We start from the raw sequence: 19,861 nt of genomic DNA, 5'->3' as shown, positions 1-19,861 counted from the left end.
AAGGTACAAAAACTGGGCTAGGCTACACAGAAATTATATGTCACAGGAATATGTGCATTTAATTGAAAGTTTTGTTACACCTCCAACAACTATTTCAGATTACACACCAATAACAACTAAAATAAAATGCAGGATAAGGAAATAAAAATGAGATACTGGTGCTTCCCCACATATCTATTACAAAGAGGGGAATTTAAGTAATTGGTAATGGAAATTATTCAGGTGTTATTAGAGAAGATAGAAATTTCTACTGAATATATAGCTAGGGAGTGGGATAAAATTAAAGTGGAGTTTAAAAATAGGATAGAAATAAAAGAAAAGAGGTATGGTTAAGGAGTAACAATAATTATTTAGAAGGACTGACAAAGATTAAAGTATTGAAGAACAGGGGGAATCTTACAGAACAAGAAGCGTCACAATTGCAGTGTTAAAGAGAAAATAAGGGACTATCTCATTAATATGCATGAATTTAGAAATATTGCCATTAAGCAACTGATTTTTGATAACTTCAGAGTTCAAAAACTTTTAGCACAATGGCTCAGGCAACAGAAAGTAGAAAGGGTTGTTGCCAAGCTTAGGGAGCCTGATGTGATGATAGGAGGTACTGCCAGCCATGCTAGGGAGAAGTAGGGCAGTGGATTTATGACTTGTGCCAGTGCAGCTAGCTGGAATTTTATAAATAATTGTATGCCATTTGTATATGGTGGGTTAGAACAAGTCAAGATAGAGGATCAGAGAAAAAAGTATCAGCAACAGGAATCAATAAAGAAGGTAAGTGGGTAGGTATTGAATGCTATATGGGAACACAGAAATGAGGTTAACAAGGTGAAAAAAAGAGAGTTTGAGATATAGCAAGGAGGGAGTGGATGTAAAAAAGGGGGTAGGGAGTATGTATTTTTTAAAAAAAATGGAAAGTATAGCCAGCGTTGGGTGCAGAAGCCACTAAAGAACTAGTTTCTTTCTAGGTATGTAGTGATAAGGTGCTGCCACCTAGTGGTAGAAAGTGGTAATAAAGGATAAAAGTAAGAAGCAATATAAAGGCCTTTGGTGGAACTAAGTGGTTTAAAGGGTATAGTGATAGGGGGGGCTGTAGCGACTGGTCCGTGGTAGGCTGCTTTAAGGAACACACACTCAGTAGGGCATACAAGCACAAAAAATGGGTAATAATAGTAGCTAAACAATGAGTACAGAGGTAATTTCTTTGGCTACATACATTCATACACAGTGTGATATAGGGAGTCCTTGCAGTATGTTGCTTAGTAGTAGGCCAGGGCTAGCAGGCAAAAATTCAGGGAGTTCTTCTGGGTTAAAACAGTTGATCTTCCTTTTGAATATATAGGCAGGGAGGGAGTACCCAGGGTAGAATAATTCATACACAGTGTGATATAGGGAGTCCTTGCAGTATGTTGCTTAGCAGTCGGCCAGGGCTAGCAGGCAAAAATTCAGGAAGTTCTTCTGGGTTAAAATAGTTGATCTTCCTTTTGAATATATAGGCAGGGAGGGAGTACCTAGGATAGAATAATTCATAAACAGTGTGATATAGGGAGTCCTTGCAGTATGTTGCTTAGTAGTAGGCCATGGCTAGCAGGCAAAAATTCAGAGAGTTCTTCTGGGTTAAAACAGTTGATCTTCCTTTTGAATATATATGCAGGAAGGGAGTACCCAGGGTAGAATACAGAAAAGGTGAGCCTGAGCAGCCTGACCACAGGACCGGGGAGATGTTGAATGCTGTTGGCGTTTTTAAAAAAATACATACTCCCTACCCCCTTTTTTACATCCACTCCCTCCTTGCTATATCTCAAACTCTCTTTTGTTTCACCTTGTTAACCTCGTTTCTGTGTTCCCATATAGCATTCAATACCTACCCACTTACCTTCTTTATTGATTCCTGTTGCTGATGCTTTTTTCTCTGATCCTCTATCTTGACTTGTTCTAACCCGCTCCGTTTGCCCTGCTGGCTCACTCCGCTCCCCTACCCTACCCCCAAATCTCACCCACCCCCAGTGTATCTACACTTATACTCACCTAACCGCTCCTACTTCCTCCCTACCTCTTACACCCCTCCCCTTTCCCTAACCACTCCTACTTCCTCTCTACCTATTACACCCCTCCCCTTTCACCACCATCTTCTACCCCTCCCCTATAATCCATCTCCTCACACCTCCCTTCATATTTAACAACACAATATCTATTTCTAACCCTTCTCCCTACACTACATATTCTACTTTAGCAAAGCCTCAACATGCTTACAAAACTTCTGTCATTCTCAATCCAACTACTACTTATTCTGAACCTTACTTATATCCACTACCTTTCCCAGCCCAACTCCACAAATCACACACCATTACTTCACATAACCAGCTCACTCCCTTCAACTCACTTACACTCATTTGTCTCAATCTCCCCTGGACTGTATCCCATTAACATCCATCTATTTTTTCACTACAAACTAATCTCTACTTATAAACTCTCTAACCCCTATCTAACCTCCAATATATACACAAACCTGACAATATACAATATACAAACAAGGCAATCCAAACACCTCATCAGCATAATCCAACACCTAACAACCATACTTCTATCTGGAGATATACACCCTAACCCAGGTCCAAACACCACTTCCCCTACATCTAAATCCATCCTATTAGCTTCTCTAAATGCCCAAAGCATAGCTAACAAAATCCCCAATCTCCATGCCTGGCTTCTCCACAACAAACCTGACATCTTAGCTATTTCTGAAACCTGGTTAAAACTTCATATAAAAGATACTGAAATAGTGCCACCAAACTACTCTATCATCAGAAAAGACAGGGCCCACAAGAAGGGTGGTGGGGTAGCTCTACTCTACTCATCCACCCTTTCCATTACTCCCTACAACAAACCCATTCCTCACTTCTCCAATGCAGAATTAGTACTAGCTCTATTTCAATTAAATAAACACAAACAAATTTGCATAGCCTCACTTTACATCCCCCCTGGAGACAATACCTCAGTACTTGAGGATATCCTATCCTGGCTTTCTACCAATATCAGTAATGAAACTATTATCATGGGAGACAGAAATATCAATTGGTCTTCCATTAATTCCCCTACACCCTCCCTAAACATCAACCTATATAAGTACTCTCAGCTCATCAACCTCACTACCAGGCCCTCTAAAGACTTCTCCAGTGGCAGTACCCTAGACTGGATCTTAGTCTCTCACCCCCACTACTACACTGATAGTGGAACTCTTTCTGATTCCCTCAGTGACCACCTTCCCATTTTCACCAGACATCTTCCATCTCCATTACAAGTAACTCATAATTACATCAGCACTCGCTACCTAAAAAACTTCAACCCAATAACCTTCTCAGACTCCCTAAAATCAATAAATTGGAGCCCCCTAAAAACCCTACCCCTGGATAATGCTGTTGCACACTTCAGTACAACTTTCCTAAAACTGCTGGATAGTTTTGCCCCCATAAAAACCAAAAGAATAAGAAACAACACTGCCCCTGGCTAACAAAAAGCACACTAACTGCCATGCTACTTAGAGACAAATCCTTGGCACATTACCAAAGAAACAAAACTCCCACCACCCTTAATGAATTCAAAACACTTCGCAATACCGTTAAAAAACTTATCACAGCAGATCGACAGAATTACTTCTCCTTACTCCAAAACAACCACAAAACCAATCCTCAAAAATTCTGGAAAGGCATCACTACCCACCTAAAACCTGGATCAGCAGAAAACCCAAGCCCAGACCCAAATGCACTAGGTATAGATCTGGCTACCCAATTCAACTCTTTTTTCATAGACTCTATTTCCAAACTAATCTCATCCTTCTCTAATAACACCTCACCCCCTACTTCTGCATCCCCCCTCTTGTCACCCCCATCTCCAATCTCTCAACTCCCACCATTCTCCCTAAAACCCATTCCTACTTCTACCATAAGAAAACTCCTGCAAAAGCTAAAACCATGCACCAATAACATTCCCTCATCCTTCCTCAGCATAGTTGCCGAAGCCATTGCCTTCCCCATCAGCATCCTAATCAATTGCTCTATCCAAGAAGGGCTTGTACCCAAACTCTGGAAAAGGGCATTCATCATTCTCCTGCACAAAGGGGGCAATAATAATAATATTACTAACTTTCATCCCATTGCCATCCTCTTTCCTATATCAAAACTTCTAGAGAAATGTATCCATCTTCAACTCCTTCCCTATCTCTTAGATAATAACTTACTAACTCCCACACAACATGGATTCAGACCCAGCCACAGCACCATGACTGCCCTCCTTTCCTTCCTGGAAACTGTAAATAAAGCCAGAGTTTCTAGCTCTACTGTATCTACCCTCTTTCTTGACCTCTCTAAGGCCTTTGATACTATCTCTCACAACCTTCTCCTAACTAAACTATCTAACCTAAACCTATCCCCTTCCTCTGTCAATTGGTTCACCAGCTATCTCTCCAACAGGCAACAAGCTGTCAAGTGGAAAAAAGCCATCTCCTCTTTCCTTAACACACCCACTGGTATCCCCCAAGGTTCCATTTTGGGTCCTCTCCTTTTCAATATATTCATAAATGATTTCTTCCACTCAATTCCTCATGCTAAACGTATTCAATATGCAGATGATTCTACAATTATCTGTGCAGCCACATCCATCCCCGCTCTCTTAAAACTGACTCAAGACACCTTCTCTACCACAGAACAGTGGATGATGGACAATCATCTAGCACTCAATGCATCAAAAAACAAACTTATGGTATTTACCCCCTCAAAAACCAACACCATTGATAGAAAACTATTCTCCATCACTAGCCAGAATAAGACACCTCTTGAACTGATATCTGAAACCAAACTACTAGGAGTCCAGATTGACGACCAGCTTAAATTCAATAGCCTCCTACAACTAAACATAAAAAAACCCACCAAAAACTTGGCATGCTCTACCGACACAATCGATTCCTCACTACACCTACTAAGCTCACTCTCACTACTACATTTCTCATCTCTTCCCTCCTTTACGGTGCCCCTTTCCTAACAAACCTACAATGATCTCTCAAAACAAAACTGTCCTCTTGTTATCATAAAATTGCCAAATTTGCCACTAGCCACAAATCATCTACCCATCACTGTGCATCTCTCCGCAAACTTAACTGGCTAGAGCTTCCCAACTATCTCTCCTATACTCAGCTCACTTTTGCTCATAAACTAATTTTTCATCCCTCCCTCTGTCTCACTCTCAGCTCTACCTTTAAAATGCACCTGCCACAAAGACTCCTAAGATCTAATAACCAAAACCTAATAAAACTGTACAAACCCCTTCACTCTCCAGGACAAAACCTCCTGTCCTTTGCCCTGGCACGCCTATGGAACTCCCTTCCTCCCTCCATCCGTATCACCACCAACCTCCCTGCTTTTAAAAAAAATCACTGCACTCACATCTAACATCCTCATAGGAATTCTCCTGCTCCCACCCCTCCTAGCCTATTCTTCACTTCCTATAGGCAACTTTACCATATATTACCAGACACCAAATAATAAGCCAACTGTAATGACATCTTATAATTCTCTTATCCTACTATTCCACTCAAGAAACTATATATTTACTGCATCAATGCTTTGTTTTTCTACAAAATTTAACCTAACATTTTTATTATACCTGCTTAAATCTTAGTTTTCTACAAAATGAAACCTAAAAATTGTATTGTAAATGCTTAATCTTTGTTTTGTCTTGAACCCACAAATGACTGCAATTGTAAACTGCTGTAATCTTTTTGTTACCACTGTTTTAAAGCTTTGTCTTTAACCTACAAATGATTGAAATTGTAAACTGCTGTAATCTTTTTTGTAACCTTTGTTTTGGAGCTTTTCTCCCCAGGACTCCATTGAAAACAGGTTCTTACTGGCCCAATGGACTATCCTGGTAAACCAACTGCAAATAAACCAACTGCAAATAAATAAATAAAATAAATAAAATATCAAACTGATCTGTACAGATACTTGTGCTGAAAATGTATTTGTGAGATTTGCTTGTGTTAAAATGTATCAAAAGTGCACTCTGCTGAAATGAAGAGAAATGTACATGTATTATGTATCTGAATTAAATGCATATGTTTTAATAGAGGATACTGGTACAGCAGTGGTTAAACAACTGGCTTATTTCAAGGAAAAATAAGGGAAATGCAACTGCGCTATTAAGTCACTGAATGGTATCCCACAGTGCTGAGTAGAACAGGAGTCAGTGGGTCTGGGACAGAGCCTTTGTTCATTAGGTCATTGAAAAGAGAGGAGGCCTACAGGCATCATCATAAAAGCTCTAAATGTGTATTGTAGCAGTCTTCTAAAGTCCTCTCTCAAATTTCAAAAGGAGAGATTGTGGGAACCTAGAGCCAGGTGACCAGATGAGGTCATTCTGCATGTCTTCTTGGGTATTATATTTTACAGGGAGCAATCTCAGAATATAGAGTATTCTGTTTGGGGAGGTCTGACTAGAAACACTTTTCACATATTTCATCTTGCCTTGCCCAAGTAAGTTATTGGGGAGGAGTATAATTATCTTAGATTCAGTCAGAAATATAGTGAAGCTTGGTTTATATATTGTTTTTCTTTATTTGTCTGAGTCTGTCATTTAAAGTTTTTTCCATATGTCCCATGATCTGAACTTTGTGGTTTATTGTGAATATATATTCAATATTTTAATGTTCATGTTCTTTTATTATTTATTATTAAATATATTTAAAAGTTTTATTGTGGCTGGTACTTAGTATCTAACCTTGAAGAGTACTTATATTTACTTGGTGACACTGTGTGAGCTACTCTAGAAGGCCTAGCCTTCTTGGTGAGCTACTGCCATTTGTATTAGTATTAATATTACACAGTATAATTGGACACCCTTTGTTAAGGGCTTTAGAGTAGGTGATTGTGGAGTGTCTGGTGGCAGTGAATCTACCTTATAGTGCTGGCAGAAGGGGGCATAGCTAGTAAACCTGTGTCAGCCTTTCCCAGAGGTGTGTGTGTGTGTGTGTGTGTGTGTGTGTGTGTGTGTGTGTGTGTGTGTGTGTGTGTGTGTGTGTATGTGTGTGAAAATTAAATCTTAAAAAGTATGAGTGTCAGCTACTGGGGTAGGGACACGAAGCTCTAAGTTTACAGAGAGGGTGCTGGAGGACTTCACTTGGACACTCGGCTGAGGATCTAACCCTACAGCTGTACCCGTGGGGATTTTTATTGGGGATCTGAAGGGAGATAGACATAGAAACATCCAGACCTCAGGCTGAGTGTGTTCCCTGTGTGCTCTTAAGGGAAACTGTACTTGATACAGAGAAGTCTGCATCTGGAAATACTGAGAGTATCCATTTGTATTCCAAGTGCAGGTCCCTCTCCAGTGTCAGTAGTGAGGATAGAGGCTCCTTGATTACTGGCCCAGAGTGAGGGTGACACATATTGGTGCCCATCACACATTGGCAACAGTGGTGGGCGTCACACCTATAACAAGGAAAATAAACAGAGATCCTGTAGAGGTACTAGAAATATTTTGGAATGCTATAAAATATGTTAAAAGCAGAGAAATGAGGAAATGAAGAAAAAGTACAAATTTAAATGGTTATGAAAAAATTAAATATGCCAATGTTAGTGATAGATAAGGCTCAATTATTAACAGTTAATATTGGAGGAAATGAGATAAATCTGGTGATGTATAGCCAATCTGCAGGAAAGTCCTAGGAATAGATGGTATTCCCATGGAAGTTTGGAAGCTAGGAGGGAAGAAAGTGATAACGATCTGGAAGGTTTTGTTTAACAGTATTTTAAAAGGAGGAGAAGCACCAACATCCTGTAAGAAAGCTGTGGTGGCTGTAATAGCTAAAGACTGTAAGTACCCATCAGATCCGTCTTCATATAGGCCCATTTCAATTCTAAATCATGATTATAAAGTGTTCATACCTATAATGTGTAAAAGAGTGGTAAAGGTGATACCAACATTGATAAATATGGATCAATTGTTTTTATGGAGGGAAGGCAAACATTTGGCAATATTAATAGAAAAATGATGATTCACAAGGAAGCAGAATGTAAGAAAATACCATTGTTGGTGGTGGTCTTGATGCAGAAAAGCATTTGATAGAGTAAGCTGGGATTTTATGAGTAGGGCAATGGAAGCATTTGCATTTCTTGATCAAATTATAAGGTTGATTAGGAGGATATATGAGGGACCGGGGCAAATATTAATGTGGGGGTGCTCCTCTCTCATAAGGTCTGTTTGAGCACAGGAACCAGGTGGGGTTGTCTTCTTTCACCTTTGTTATTTGCATTACATTTACAACCAAATAACAAAACTGCACAGCTGAGCAATGAAACCAATTAGGCCAGGATAAAATAAAACCAGCACTTGGTGTTGTTTTATCAGTTTTTACATTTACAACCATTGGCAAAGAAAATAATGGACTCAGAAATTCAAGGATATAATTGGCATAGTAGTCAAGAAAAGTTGGCTTTATTAGCAGGCGATGTTATTTTTTATCTGATAAAACCAGAAAAGGACATTTCAGTGTTGTGGAACATTCTGAGACAGTTTCAAATCTTTTTGGGATACAGAAAATTAATTAAGATAAAACAAAGACAATGGCTGTAAACTATATATCCACACACAAATTGGTACAGCAATATCCATATTTATAGGGACATGATAAAATGAAGTATGTAGGAGTATTGATAAACAGGATTTGGTTTTGGCACTAAGGATATGTGTGAAAAAAACTAAACAAAAGATAATGCAAAAACTGAGAAACTGGAATCTCTGTTATATGGACATGAATAGCAAAATACAAGCAGTGAAGATGTTTTTAATCCCTTTAGTTTTATACACAGGTCAGGTATATTTTCATCAATGACAGGAAAAGCTGTGAATTGCAATTAATAAAGACATGAAGGATTTTGCTTGGGAGGGGAAGATGTCAAGAGTCAAGTGGGACAAGTTGATCCTTCCAGCAGAATAAGGTGGTTTGGGATTACTTGATTTGAAGGGATATTTCAGAGCTGCACAGTTAAGGCTACTGTGCATAGCACAAGCAAAAAGCTATAATTCAAAGTTGTAAGGGATGATGATGAAACAGAAGAAAGAAAAAATGAGAGACTGGAATTTTCAATGCAAATCCTTAAGGAGAATAACAATAACCATATAGAATATTACATTCGTAAAGCAGGAGAAAGTATTCTAAGAACTAATCCAACATGAGAATGGAAAAAGGAGATTCTGCTGTTAAGGATGGCTGCAATTAGGGGTACAGAGAAGAGACAAGGGGGGGCTGGAATTTATTGGAGAAAACTAGCAAAAAAAAAAACAATGTATTGGGAGTAAATAATTGCAGAGGGGAAAGGTAATTGAATGGGAAGATGCCAAGAATTAATTTGGACTGTAGGCTAGAGACTGCCTTCTCTGTCAAGGATTGGTATCAGAGTATAGGCAAAGATAAAGAAATAGGGGGATCCTAAGTGAAGGACAAGCACTGGTAGAGTTTTTAGTAGAATCTAAAACAGAAACTGCTGTTTAAAAGGGGGTAATTAGTAGGGCATATAAAATATTGCATGATAACTATAGGAATACATCAGAGGAGGTTAGAAAGGATTGAAAAGATAGACTGGATACGCAATTCACAAAGAAACAAAGGGGATATATGTATAGCTCCCAAATATGCAACAAAATCTATAAGATGTAGGATCTTTGGTTGGAAGTATTTGCATGATTATTTTTATACCCCAGGCAGATTCTGAAGAATTTTTCCTTGGATATATTGCAAATGTTGGAGTTCTGATGAGGCAATTAATTGGAATTCCCTGCAACCTACAATAACAGAAATACTGGGTAAGCAAATTGATGTAATTAAGGAAATTATTTTTTGAGCTATGATACAGAATCAGAATTGCCTAGATCATAATAAGGCCTTGCTGAGTTTAATTCTGGTGCCTGCAAAAAAGCAATTGCTAGAACATGGAAATTAAAGTCTAAACCAACTGTAGTAAAAGCAGTGAATATAGTAACAGAGATAAAAATAACTGGAAATGGTATCTTCAGAAAAGGGTAGGAGCAAATTTATTTATTTACTTATTTGGCGTATGAAGAGTTGTATAAAAGGTTGGACACTAAGGAGGGAGAAAAGGACCTGAACCGATTAGCTAGACAGTGGAACTGAACTAGTAAAAATGTGCAGCAGGTAAGGGTGATAAAGGATAATGAGGGAAACATACTCACAAGTGAGGAGAGTGTGTTGAGCAGATGGAAAGAGTACTGTGAGGGGCTGATGAATGAAGAGAATGAGAGGGAGAGAAGGTTGGATGATGTGCGGATAGTGAATCATGAAGTGCAGTGGATTATCAAGGAGGAAGTGAGGATAGCTATGAAGAAGATGAAGAATGGAAAGGCTGTTGGTCCAGATGACATACCTGTGGAAGCATGGAGGTGTTTAGGTGAAATGGCAGTGGAGTTTTTAACTAGATTGTTTAATGAAATCTTGGAAAGTGAGATGATGCCTGAGGAATGGAGAAAAGTGTTTTGGTACCAATTTTTAAGAATAAGGGTGATGTGCACAGCTGTAGTAACTACAGAGGGATTAAATTGATCAGTCACAGCATAAAGTTATGGGAAAGAGTAGTGGAAACTAGGTTAAGAAGGGAGGTGATGATTAGTGATCAGCAATATGGTTTTGTACCAGGAAAGAGCACTACAGATGCAATATTTGCTCTGAGAGTGTTGATGGAGAAGTACAGATAAGGTCAGACGGAGTTGCATTGTGTCTTTGTGGATTTAGAGAAAGCATATGACAGGGTGCCTAGAGAGGAGTTGTGGTATTGTATGAGGAAGTCGGGAGTGTCAGAGAAGTATGTAAGAGTGGTACAGGATATGTACTAGGGTAGTGTGACAGTGGTGAGGTCTGCGGTGGGACTGACGGATGCGTTTAAGGTGGAGGTGGGATTACATCAAGGATCAGCTCTGAGCCCTTTCTTATTTTTAATGGTGATGGACAGGTTGACAGACGAGATCAGACAGGAGTCCGCATGGACTATGATGTTTGCAGATGACATTGTGATCTGTAGTGAGAGTAGGGAACAGGTGGAGGAGACCCTGGAGAGGTGGACATATGATCTAGAGAGAAGAGGAATGAAGGTCAGCAGGACTAAGACAGAATATATGTGTGTGAATGAGAGAAAGGATAGAGGAATGGTGAGGATGCAGGGAGTAGAGGTGGCAAAGGTGGATGAGTTAAAATACTTGGGATCAACAGTTCAGAGTAATGGTGAGTGTGGAAGAGAGGTGAAGAAGAGAGTACAGGCAGGATGGAGTGGGTGGAAAAGAGTGCCAGGAGTTATTTGTGACAGACAAGTACCAGTAAGAGTGAAGTGGAAGGTCTACAAGAGGGTAGTGAGACCAGCTATGTTATATGGGTTGGAGACAGTGGCATTGACAAAAAGGCAGGAGTCAGAGCTTGACGTGGCAGGGTTGATGATGTTAAGATTTGCACTGGGTGTGACGAGGATGGACAGGATTAGGAATAAGTATATTAGAGGGTCAGCCCAGGTTGGAAGGTTTGGAGACAAAGCCAGAGAGGCAAGATTACGTTGGTTTGGACATGTGCTGAGGAGGGATGCAGAGTATATTGGGAAAAAGATGCTAAGGATGAAGCTGCCAGGTAACAGGAAAAGAGGAAGGCCTAAGATAAGGTTTATGGATGTGGTGAGAGAGGACATGCAGGGGGTTGGTGTGACAGAGCAAGATGCAGAGGACAGGAAGAAATGGAAACAGTTGATCTGCTGTGGTGACCCCTAACGGGAGCAGCCGAAAGAAGAAGAAGAAGATTTTACATTTTTTTACCGGGGTGGTCCAACTGGAAAGAGCTGTCCATTTTCAGCTATCATACTATACATAAGGTATTTACATGAGCATTGTGATTTACATATACATTTATAAAATATAGCATATAATAACATATGATTGCATAAGATATTTACATAAGCATAGTGAGTTAGAAATACAATTAAAAGTAGAGCAGGTAGTAACATATGATTGCTGTTCATACAATATGTTTAGTAGAGATACATACAATAGAAATTACATAGAAAAAATGGGAATTGTGGGAATAATACATGCAGAGTAATGTTTTGGAATAGGAATGAGGTTTAACAGAAGGCAGGAATTGAATGAGCAGGTAATGTTTGACAATGACTGTATAGATTCTGTGTGATGTATAATGTTTGCAACTGAAATATGTCATTTTGGTTTGTTTTCATTTATATAGATATTTCTTGTTTAAAAAACATCACAAATATCCTTCATACCTAAGGTGGTTATAAATATAGCAAAGTACTGACCCATTCTCGATATTCTAAGGCTACTTGACCCCCCCCCCACACACACACACACACACACACTGCAAATAACACCTAATAAAACTGCAAACATTTAAAACTTTTTACAGTGTTATTATCTATTCCCATTTTAACACTTCTTAAGAATTCCAAATACGTCCGTTTCAAGGTCTGTCACATTCCTCTTTCTCTGAAGTTCAAAGTAGCTCTGACCTCATGAGAAAAAACTACAACTAATAAACTTTAAATTTACATTACTCCATCTCAGGTTTACTGCCAGAGGGCATATGCATCCCTTACTGTGTCACAACCCATATTTATCCAGCCACATCCAAGTATAGACCAATGTCGGTTGCCATACTAACTACCATAACACTGAAAAACATTACATTGAAAAACAAGGCATCACCATTATCCTCCCCAGGATTCATTTATTTTGTTACTTTGTAATAAAAATTGTCACAAACATCTTTTACCCATCTTGAGTGCTTTATTCGGTTGCAATACTTTCTTCTTGAATACAGGGAATGGCACTGGATCTTTTCTTACATTCCATCCTCATTGTGCCCTCTTTTGCCATTAAATTGCTGTACTTCATCCTGTGAAAAACACATTTAACCCTTTTCCCCTTATCAGCCTTCCCCATCTGTTTGCTGTAGTGTCACATGCATTCCCAACCACTACTTAAAAAAACGCTCTGCTTCACCTGCATCTAAGAATGTCCTAACTCCTGTAGGAAAAATTACTTTAAAGTAGGCTGGATCAACTAGTTTAAAATCATAGCTTCCCAGCTGTATATATTTACATCACTGGCACAAACCAGGCTCTCTCCATCCATGTTACTGCACTGTAATCTTGCTCAGCATAGACGCTGGCTTCTCCATGATATAATTTCTCACCTGGTTTCAATAGTAAAGTTAGCAAGCATTCCTTTAGCTCATATGTCAAAACCGGACCATATATGGTAGAGGCCTCTTTGTATTCAAGGACCGTCCTGGAGCAAAAATCATGTGTGCTCTTTCTACCCGTAATTCAGTTGATGAAAGGCCTGAACAACTTGCAAGAGACTTGTGGGCAAATGCTCTACTGTGTTATCTACTATATGTGGATTTTTCTGATTTGCACAGTCTTCAAGACCCACTATTCTCCTTGCCGGTGATTCCACCCAAGCTGTGTTATCCATAATAAGGGTGGTCTGCTGCAACATTCTGTTGCAAGTCAGCCACAGAATCAGGATGCAGTATTAATTAATGTCTGCTTGATCTCAGCAAAGCACTGCTTGGTTGCTGCAAAGTATTTATGCAATGTTTCATCTATCTCTTGTAAGTTACTTATTATCTGTATAAGGGGAACTGTTAACATTGCCACCGCTCCATTTAGAGTCTCTGAGTCTGCTGTTACTGCTGCTTTATGAATGAAGTGATAAGACCTGAGTTTCTCATACACTGGACCATTAGAAGTGCCTCATTGTATATCTATAGTTTATATATATATATATATATATATATATATATATATATATATATATATATATATATATGTGTGTGTGTGTGTGTGTGTGTGTGTGTATATATATATATATATATATATATATGCATCTTATAAAATGGGTCTATATTATATCAAATGCCACCTCATCGACCCTTAAACAGCAAAGCGGCAGTTATGCGAATGGCAAAATCAGCGATTTCTTTCCTAGGGAAAAAAAATCACTTGACCATTAGTGTGAATTTGCCCCTTTCCCCACTGTAGTGCGATCTCGGAGTTGGTATATTTAGTTGTTAGTGATGTTTTGTTTCTGGCTGGATCAGCGATTTTTTTCCCTGGGAAAAAAAATCGCTGATTTGGCCATTCTCATAATTGGCGGTTTGCTCTTTAGGGGTCGAAGAAGAGGCATTCGCTGTAATGCCTCTTCAATTAGATAATATAGACCCTATAAAACAAGCTAGATTGTAAGCAAGTACAATTGTCTGTGTTTTAATGAGTATAAATTTTACCTCTCTGCTTGTAATTTGAGAGCATCAGGTTATCTTTCTGCCTCCATTAACCATAATAGCAAGGTAACAGTTTGTTTATATAATGTCTTATAATGTTGAATAAATTCTACCTCATAATTTATTAAACTTGGTACGAGATAACAGTGGGTAAAAGTCAGTGACTGCCTTTGTAATTCTAATATCAGAACTTTGGGCATATATATTCTGGACACTAGGGTAAAGAGAGGTGACGGGCTGACAACTGATCCCCATAGATAATGAGATGGGTCAGAAAGATAAGAAAAGAATCAAGAAAAACCTGGGAAATCCAAACATATACTGCTGGTTTTCTGAGAGCTTATAGATGGTGCTTCTGTATATGGTAAGTTCCTCTTACTGCTACATGAGCTTCTTCATAACTGGACGGAGGTTGGCATTTGAAGTTCAAGTGGACTCTGTTTAAGACCTCAGTAGCTGAGGTAGTAGCAAGGACATGAGGATGAAAGATAACTAACAGTTGCCATGGTAATAACCCCACTTCCCTCAAGTGGATTCCAGCTGTGATGTAAATTATCAGACTGAAGAAAGAGACCTTTCACACAATGTTAGCGATAGTGTCTATGGATTCTACTGATAGGCACCCAAAGTTTATGAAGTCAGAAGCTGTGGCAGTCACTGAAGTGAAAGCTTAAGTGTGGGAGAACTTTGGCAAGACCATGGAGACTAAGATTTAGATGGCAACACATACACATTTATTTATTCATTCATTCATTCATTCATTCATTCATTCATTCATTCATTCATTCATTCGTTCATTCATTTATTCATCTGTTCATTTGTTCATTAAACAGATAAATAAACTAGTTATTTTTCACACTTTCAACCACAACTCTGGTCACAATGGTAAGATCAATACACAGTGTATGGACTGTTTAAGGTAGCCAATCAACCTGCATATTTTGAGGAGATGGGAGGAAGTTGGAGTCCCCAGGAGAAACACATGCAGAGACTGGTTGAGCATACAGATTCCAGACAGATGGTAAATGGTGGTCAGGACTGAACTTTAAGCCCTGGAGCTGTGATGCACAGATCCTAACAACTGAGCTCTCATGCTGCCAAAGTTCTGGTAGATCTTTAATGAACTGCAGAGGGAGAGGATGTGCATTGCTTAGACTGTTTCCCCCTTTCCTGACAAAACGTACCTCATTGCAAGAAGCACCATCCATCCATACATCCATCCTCAACCCCTTTTCCCATTTTACACTTAATAATTCCTAAATCAAGAACCTTTTTCTTCTTGAACTTGTCACCATCTAATAAGTTCTCATCCTGAACCAAACCAATCCCTCCACCTTCTGTAAGCATTTTCTTAAGTGCACTACTGCCTGTGCCAAAAATATTTCCTTGAAACAAGCAATTGCATATAAGGCAAGTCCCCTTACTAGCAAGTGGACAGTTAAAATAGGTGCAAATGCAAATGCAAAAAAAAAAAACACCGGAACCATTATGTTTGTCAATGAGATAACCAGTGGTGATGTTTTAAAGCACTATGTACAACTAGGTAGCCCAAATAAATTCTAAAAACAAATTAACTTACTAACTGGAAGAGATATAAAACTTCCAACTCCTTTGCTCATTATCACTGCCTCACAGTATGGTTACCCCATTGTTACTGCTGAAATATTCAGTGCCCCCTTTAATTTTCTCCTCATGAAATGCTCCTTGCCCCAATCAGTGAATGTTCCTCCATAAAAATGACTCTTTCTCATTGGAGCTCAATCCTATGTAGCGCACCTGCAGGTGTAGCTGAAGAGATATGGGTTCCTTCCTACCTGACTCTGGTGACACCCCTATTAGGCCCAACACACCAAGGTGGCAAGAGGGACAGATTTTACGCTAGGTGATATATCTAGTTTAAAAAGGCAATAGCACAACCATAAACAAATTATTTCAACAGTGCACCAGTTAGCAATAAGGCAAGGTGAGATACGCATGCAATGAAAACACATACATTCACCCTCTTCCCCAGAACTCAACAGAAGAAGGTCTTGACATTCAAACACACACAAAGAAGGCAATATTATTGAGCAGTAAAGCTTTATAATGCAGCAATACAAACATTGGAAAAATGCAATGTCATTAAGCAAGAAAAGAGTCATAATACAACATTACAGATATGAGAAAATGCAATGTCATTGAGCAGCAAAATTCTTGAAGGCAGCAGTACTAACACAAGCAAAATGCAATGTCATTGAACAATGGAGATTTATAATGCAACAATACAAATATGAGAAAATGTGATGTCATTGAGCAGTAAAGATTCTTTAAGACAGCAGTACTAACATGGCAAAATGTATTATCATTGAACAATAAAGATTATAGTGCCACAATACAAATATGAGAGAATGCAGTGTCATTTAGCAGCACTAATACCCTCTACCCCCTTGATCAATTCTAAACAGACCAACTATGAAACACTCTATTATACCCTGTTCACTGGCCAGTGACTTGCTGCTGGCATGATGGGGTCCAAGTTGGAGCTCATATGGATCCCCGTTATCTGTAATCCACAAAGCATTTGGGGAGGGACCACAATCTTATAAAAATGTAAAATGACAGGCAGAGCCTCTCACCACTCCATCGAGAATATCCTAGTGACCAGGTGCTGTGGTTCCTCTGATGAGAAAAGTAGAAAATCACCTACCATAACTCTGGTAATCATCTATGGCTTCTCTGTACTAGGCCCAAGGGAACTCCTTTTCTTGCTGAATCATAGCAGATGTGGAACTACTGGTTTCAGACTTCTCTCCTGATCTGATTCCACAAAATACCATCATCCAGGATTTCAGCAAGAGACAGACACAATCTGCTACTTCACTTCCCTGTCCCAAAGCACTAGAAAAGAAAATCCAGTCATGTTGCAAAGTCCTTTTTCCCTTCAGCTACGTGTTTCAGTCTTCCCTCCTTCAGCTAGTGTTCCAGTCTCTTCTTTCACTTTCGAAATTGTCTTGTACATTCCTGAAAAGGAACTCCACCTTTTGGTGTAATGGAAAACTACAGTCTATTACTTCTACAATGAAATACAGTAGGAGCTACACTCTCCCTCCTCTTGAAAATCTTGGGTCCCCCCAAGTCAAAGGTAGATTAGCAGAAAATATTTACAAACACTAATGCACCATCAACTGAACAATCGTTTTGCATTCAAAAGGTACATTCCACCAAGGGTAATCAGCCTTATGCTTAACTTGGGATGGGGTGTCAACACTGGAGTAGGAGGCATAGGGATTATGAGCACAGACCCTCCGATGAGTTGTGGTCACAGGTTCCTGTGTACTATGTCCCAAACTGTTATAGGTAAGTCTCTGTGGGGGCCGAATCAGTCTCTGCAGTTTTGGTTCGGAAGAGACAGCTAAGGAATTTTGCTCGGAAGGTTTGTCACTCACATCACATTCAGTGTCTAGTTCTACAGTAGGCAATTTGTCTATTTCTAAGATCTCCTCTTGTATAACTTCACTTTCATTTTCCATAATGGTATAACTGTCCTCAGCACTATTTTCTGGTTTGCATAGCAGGGCCTCCATCAGTATCAGGTTCTGCAAGAGGCACAGAAACATTACTTAGTCTGTTGTTAGGTCTGGGCTGCTCAAAATGACAAGGAATGAATTCTGGTGCATTTACATTAAGATTACAGCCCAAGCGGTCTTGAACATCCTCATAAAAAAGCCCACTGAAACCCCAGTCATCATCACTGTCCTCCTCTCCTTCAACAGGAGGGAACATAGACTCTTGAATATTGGAGAGGATAGTTCCTCTAACCTTAGCCTTCTGGATCGCCTTGAGTTATGCTTCCGCTGAGCCATTCTGGGTGCTGGATTCATGAGTCTCACTGATTTTGCCAAAGGCATTAAGTTGTTTCGGTGCCAGGTTTTAATGGGTCTTTCTTTACCCTCAGGGCAAACTTGGTAGACAGGTATATTAGGTAGCTGAGAACAAATTATGTAAATCTCAGATCCCCAGTGGTCAGCTAGTTTATGCTTTCCTTGTAGTCCCAAATTTCTCAAAATAACTCTGTCCCCTAGCTGCAAGTCATGCATCTTTACTTTTTTGTCATAGTGATCCTTGTTTCTCTGATGTCTTTGTCCTTTTGATTTTTCAGCAAGCTCATAAGCCTGTCTGAGGTTCTTCTTGAGTCTCTCCGCATAACTGCTGTGAGATCACACTGGTGCATCATCAGCTGTGACTCCAAAGGTGACGTCAATAGGAAGATGAGCTTCTCTTCTAAACATTACGAAGTAAGGCGAGAATCCTGTAGCATCATTTTTAGTACTGTTGTAAGCATGCACCACTGTGGATATATGTCTACTCCATTGACTCTTCTTCTCTTCTCAGCAGATAGTGTCCCCAGCATGTCTAGTAAAGTTCTGTTGAAACGCTCAGGCTGAGGATCCCCTTGAGGATGATAAGGAGTGGTGCAGCTTTTTTGGACTCCCAACAGAGTGAGTAGTTCATGGACAAGCTTGCTCTCAAAATCCCATCCTTGATCAGAGTGTATCCTTTCTGGCAGGCCATAGTGTACAAAGTACTTCTCAACTAGTAGTTTTGCCACTGTGATAGCTTTCTGATCGCGAGTGGGAAATGCTTGAGCTTACCTGGTATAATGGTCTGTCACCACCAGCACATTACTGATTCCACCTTCATCTGGTTCAATGCACAGAAAATCTATATAGACCAGTTCCATGGGTCCACTACTTTCCATATGACCCAATGAGGCAGCTCTGGTCAGCAGAGTCTTTCTCTGAATGCAACGAAGACAAGTATGACAATAATCCTCAACATCTTGCTTCATGCATGGCCAGTAGAACCTGTCTCATACCAGACCCATAGTTCTATCATAACCAAGATGACCATGTTCATCATGCAATGACCAGAGTACTACTTCTCTATACTTCTGAGGAAGCAACATTTGTCATTTTTCACTGCCGAGTGCACTAGGGGATCTCCTATACACTAGTCCATTCTTTATCTGGAGTCTGTCCTATTCTTTGGCCAAAAGTCTTGCCAGAGGATGAATATCCGTGCAAAGCATATTAACTTGTTTCTTCTCTAAAGCAGCTACCACCAACTGACCTAAGGGGTCTTTTCTTTGATCTCTCCTGAGGTCACTGTTACTCAAAGCTGGTAGTGATGAAGCCTGCAAAGTGACCAGATTTTAGTAAGCTTGGGGTATGCTTGCTGCAGACACACCCAACTTCTGGGCCCAACATTCAGTGCGTTGATAGCAGGTTACAATCTGACACATAGCTCTCACCCCTGGTGCTGGAATTTCCACCCATTCATCGTCAGGGTGTAAATCTTCCTGAGGTCTTCTGGACAGACCATCAGCATCTCCATTTTCATGTCTTGGGCGGTATTTCAAACTGAAATTATAGTTGCATAGAGCTGTCATCCATCTGCGGCCAGTAGCATCTAGCTTTGCAGTGGTCTGGATGTATGTCAGAGGATTGTTGTCAGTCTGCACTTCAAATTCAGCCCCAT

The sequence above is a fragment of the Protopterus annectens genome, chromosome 1.part2 (genome assembly GCF_019279795.1).
Source record: "Protopterus annectens isolate FY-2018-M chromosome 1.part2, PAN1.0, whole genome shotgun sequence".
In the NCBI taxonomy this organism is placed as follows: Eukaryota; Metazoa; Chordata; order Ceratodontiformes; family Protopteridae; genus Protopterus; species Protopterus annectens.
This window is presented reverse-complemented; position numbering follows the sequence as displayed.